Below are 5,208 nucleotides of genomic sequence, written 5' to 3' on the forward strand. Positions count from 1 at the left end.
GGATTGCAGACTTTGAATTATACATGCTATCATTGAGGATGCCTAATGAAGACAGCAAGATGGACACTATCCCATTGGTGTTACGAGGCAAGGCGAAAGCATGGTTCAACGCATTGCAGGGCGAGCCGCGACATGCATGGCCGGCTCTACGAACCAGTTTCTTACAACATTTTTGAAAGGAAGTATCACCTATGGATATGGACGCAAAGCTAAAAGCTCTCAAGCAAGATGTAAGTGAAGAATTTACTGTTTTTCTTAATCGGTTTGAAGAATGCTGGGCAAAATTAGCCACATCAATGCAATTGGCCAACGACGACTATTTCAAGATGGACAAATTTATGTCATGCCTACATCCCAAGGTACGAGAAAAGGTGGATTTCGAAAGCCCCGAGAACTACAACGGTGCTGTAGCAATTGCTCGAGCAAAGAGCAGGAAGATCAACAAGAAGATCGAACAAGGAATGATGGGATACGAGCAGCAACCACCAAGCCCTCAAGGCGAGGCTCGTACAAAGGATCAAGCAAATCGTGGAGTGGCAGCTATTCCTCAACACTGGGTACGTAATGTTCAAGATTATCGGAACAAAATGCAAGAGCTATGTATTGTTCAAGATTTATCAGAACAAATGCAAGAGCTTCGTTTGAGTGTAATGGACAGAGGGCAACAAAGAGCGGACAGAGGAAGAGCGAGGCAGTTGCCTGGCCGTTGCTATAATTGCAAAAAAGGACACTACGCACCGGATTGTCCGCATCCACCAAGGGAAAGAGGAGGTATGTACCCAATATTCGGAAGAGGGAGAGGACAAGGGAAATTCAACAGGCAAAGAGATCAACAGTCTGACAATCCTGTGTCTCCCACTCCTCAAGGTAATGAATAAGTTCACCGTGTTAATATAATTGGAGTAGATGAGTAGGTAGTGGATGTTTTGGCCAATAAGAGAGCACATGAAGGAAGAGAGACGGAGATAGAGCGAGAGACTAGAGCTCCCAAAGGCAAACGAAAAGTCGACGAAGATAGAGAGCAGGCAGAGACGAGCAAAAGAAGAAGGAGGCGTAAAATCAAGTAATCTGACTACCAACTTGGAAGGGATCATCCCGGATATGACTTGGTGAGTGATTTCAAGAACCAAAAGGCTAATATTACTTTCGGTCAACTACTTGTCTTAAATCCTAAATTGCAACGTCAGTGGTCTACTAGTGCTAGCACCAGGCTTCCACGGGACAGAACAAGAGTGCATACTGTGGGGAATCTAGCATTGAGGGTTGGGAGTCCAATGGATGTGCTTCCACTTGTTGATGCTCTTATTGAAAAGAAGATGCAGGTACATGCATACATCAATGGAGGGGCCCAAGTATGTGTCATGACCGATCTGCCATGAAGGATGCAGGAGTTAAAGCAGTGGTAAGATCTAATGTGTGAATGAGGATGGCCAACCATACAAAGGCCAGGTGTTTGGGTATAGCACATGATGCGAAGGTAAAGGTTATGGTGTTGAATACCTTATTGACTTTTTTGTTATCGGAAAGCTGGCGACAATGCTTACCCTATCATATTGGGTAGACCGTGGCTTCTTGCAATGGGGGATAAACAAGATTGGGGGAAAGGGGTATTTACTTTATTTGATAAAGAGAATGGTAGACAAGTGATTCTTGATCTACGGACAAGGGAGAGTTTCTCTCATCCCATGGCGATGAGGGAGATGATTCTACAACAAGCTATGTATACGAGACGGACTCAACCTAAGATGAAGGCTACACAAATACATAAGAGGGAAAGAGTGATGACGATCTCCTCCATGTTGATGCTGATCTCTTTGGGGTTACTATCGATAACTCTATTCCAAAAGAAGGTATGCAAGCTCAAGTTTCCCCTACTGATTTCTAAGAGGTAAGAGGTATGCTAGGAAAGACTTAACAAAGCAAGAGAAGGAAAGTTATGTGCAACTCTATGCATCCTATCCTAATATTTTTTCCACTGAGTATAAAGATTTGCGAGGTGCCAAGAAAGTCGAACACACTGGATCATACTCAAGGAGGGGCATAAGCCAAAGGCACAAAAGCTAAGGAGGTTAGGGGAAATTCAGTAGAAAGCTCTCTAGCAGGAGATCAACAAGCTATTGGATGCAGGTATTATCTATCCCATGCGCTAAGGAGGTTAGGGGAAATTCAGCAAGAAGCTCTCTAGCAGGAGATCAACAAGCTATTGGATGCAGGTATTATCTATCCCATGCAAGAATTTGAGTTGGTCTCCCCAGTTGTCATAACACCTAAGAATAACGGCAAATGACGAGTGTGTGTCGATTATAAGCCTTTAAATGCTGCAACCAAGCGGAACTATTATCCTTTACCCTTTCAGGATGAAATTTTAAATCAAGTTGCAGGTCACGAAAGATACTCTGATGTGGACGGCTTCTCTGGGTACTTCCAGATAGGCATTGCACTTGAAGACCAGTTGAAAACCACTTTCATTTCACCATGGGGCTGTTTTTCCTACCACAGAATGCCCTTTGGCTTGGTGAATGCCTATACAACTTTTCAAGGTTGGATGAATAAAGTGTTTGGTCCTTACCTCGATAAGTTTATCAGAGTTTTCATGGATGACATAGGGTGTTACAGCTCTAGGAATGATCATTTGTCAAAGTTAAAGTTATGTTTTCATCGACTGGATGAAGCAGGTGATCAATTGAATCCCAAAAAATGCAAGTTAGCTCAACCTCGAGCTCATCTTCTAGGTCATGTAGTCTCACAGAATGGTATCGAAGCTGATCCGGAAAAGGTAAAGGCCCTTGTGTTGATGGAGCCTTCCAAAAGTGCTACAGTTTTGGCATCATTTGTGCATAAGTTGAAGTACCTCTCTCGCTTCTTTTGGATGCTTTCATAGTATGTATACCCTCTTCAAAAAATGAGTCAATAGGTTCATGGCTTTCAATGGAATGAAGACACACAGGTAGCTTTTGATAGGGTTAAAGAAATCTTATGTCAATTGCCTATTGTTTGTCCTCCCAATCGTGAGGATGATTTTTATGCTAGGCTATGATAGTGGGTACAATTGCAATTGGTGTTGTCCTACTACAAAAGGTAGGGCAATGCTACAAACCCATCTACTTTGAGAGTTGGGTCATCAGTCCAGGAGAGATGTCTTACACAGAGGCTGAGCAGTGGGTGATGACACTAGTGTTTGCTTGCAGAAATTTCAAAGTACATTTGACTGTTTACAGGTTTTATGTGCTTACCTCCAACAATTTATTACCTGAAGTGGTGCTTCACCTACGATCAGGAAGGCGCATTATGAAGTGGGTACTAGAGTTACAAGAGTTTGATTTTGAGTTTAAAATTGATCACACTTGCAGGTCACATCTCGCAGACGTGCTGGTAAATAAGGGTGTAGATTTGCCAGTGTATCCCAGGGTGGTTCGAGAAGAGGCAAACGATGAACCGGATCTAAAAGAAGCTTTTGTCATGTCATTCGATGGTGCTTACAGGAGGGTTGTGCAAAAAGCCGGAGGTGGAGTCGTTATACAGGATCCACAAGGTAACACTATTTTTTCAAAAGCTTATGATTTGGAGGATGTGCATACAAACAATGAGGCAGAATACTTGGCTCTCCACTTGGGCCTTAAGCAGTGTATCGAGTTTGGGATATCCATGCTCATAGTGAAGGGAGATGCTCTTTTGGTTATCAAACAACTCTTAGGGTAATGGCAGGTGAAGAGAGACTCTCTCAAGCATTGGTTTTTTTCTATTAAGAAGTTATTGAAGTTTTTTGAAGTGGAGCAATTCAAGCATGTTCGGAGGGAGCAAAATCAGGAAGCTGACCAGTTAGCCAGTAGCCGAGTACAAATACATGTATCACGGTTATATGTGACACCCGCCAGCTATGCAGGTAGGGAAACACTGAAAGATGTTGATGATTTCTTGAGCATAGGTCAAGGTCCCACAGGCATGTCCAATCTACAGAGAAAAAGGGTTGCTCAAAAGGCTAGCAGGTTCACTTTGATAGGCGAAGACCTTATGGTATACGTCCATGATGGAGTATTGAGGAGAGTTCTCTACAAGGAGGACATTGGCATGGTATTGACACAATGCCATGAAGAAAGCGGGCATCAAGGTAAAGATCAGGTACTCTTTCGTATTCTTAGAGTAGGTTTTTGGTAGCCATCTCTTGTACGGGATGTTCATTATTGGTGTAAGACGTGCCACGTGAGTGACGTTTAGTAGCAGATTCACAAGGAGCTATCTTGGCCCAAAATGCATTCGAAAAGTGGGGACTTGATGCTATCGGCCCGCTTCCCAAGTCTACAAGTGGAAAAAAGTACATCTTGGTAGCTATCGACTACCTCACTAGATGGGTAGAAGCCAAAGTGGTCAAGGAGGTAAATGCTCTTCCAGTTGCTCAGTTTGTATTTGATTCTATCTGCTGTCGGTTTGGAGTGCCATGGGTTTTGATATCAGATAGAGGATAGGGATTCCGCAGCAAGCTAGTACGTGATTTGGTAGAGAAGATGGGAATTCAACACAGATTCTCATCTCCCTATCACCCACAGTGTAATGGTTTGGTTGAAAGTGCAAATGGTCATATCATTAAAATGCTCACCAAGCATATTTATAAACAGGTGGAAGATTGGGAGGGGAATCTTGATAAATGCCTATGGGCCTACCAAACTTCTTATAAAGTGGCCACCAATTTCACTCCCTACAAATTGGTGTTTGGCAAAGAGGCAGTCTTACCTGTACACATCGAATTAGGTGCATTAAAAGGTTTATGGCAAGTTAATGTGAATTAGCGAGATGTTTTGCAGGACAGAATCACATACTTGGAGACTCTAAAGATGGATAAAGGCTGCAGTAGATTTCTATGTGCAACAAAGAGAGAAACGTATGACGAAGTTAAATCAGAGGTTGCCAAAGACACTACAACACTAAATGAAGATATCTACGCGTATATATCGACGACCATGCTTATCCATGTGTATATCGACGTCATTAGCGTGCATCGCTATACACGTCGCAGTGTGCGTCGATATACGCGTGGAAAGGCTTTATTTGCCATGCGTATTGCGACGCGTATAGCGACGCAAAAAAATTTGGGGGAAAAAAACAAAACCCACGTGCAGGGGCCATTTTCGCCTGCTCGGATCTTGGCCGAAACCTGCTGCGCGGGTATTATGTCCATCTCCACCCTCCCCAACCTCTCTCTCTCTCTCTCTC

At 43.3% G+C, this 5,208-nt stretch overlaps 1 pseudogene; it reads left to right on the forward strand.

Annotated features, from left to right (window-relative positions):
- The first annotated feature begins 326 nt into the window (after positions 1-326).
- On the forward strand, positions 327-3,823 carry LOC147430439 (uncharacterized; annotated as a pseudogene).
- Positions 3,824-5,208: the final 1,385 nt, after the last annotated feature.

The sequence above is a fragment of the Adiantum capillus-veneris genome, chromosome 21 (genome assembly GCF_014529385.1).
Source record: "Adiantum capillus-veneris isolate H3 chromosome 21, ASM1452938v2, whole genome shotgun sequence".
NCBI classification, from domain to species: Eukaryota; Viridiplantae; Streptophyta; class Polypodiopsida; order Polypodiales; family Pteridaceae; genus Adiantum; species Adiantum capillus-veneris.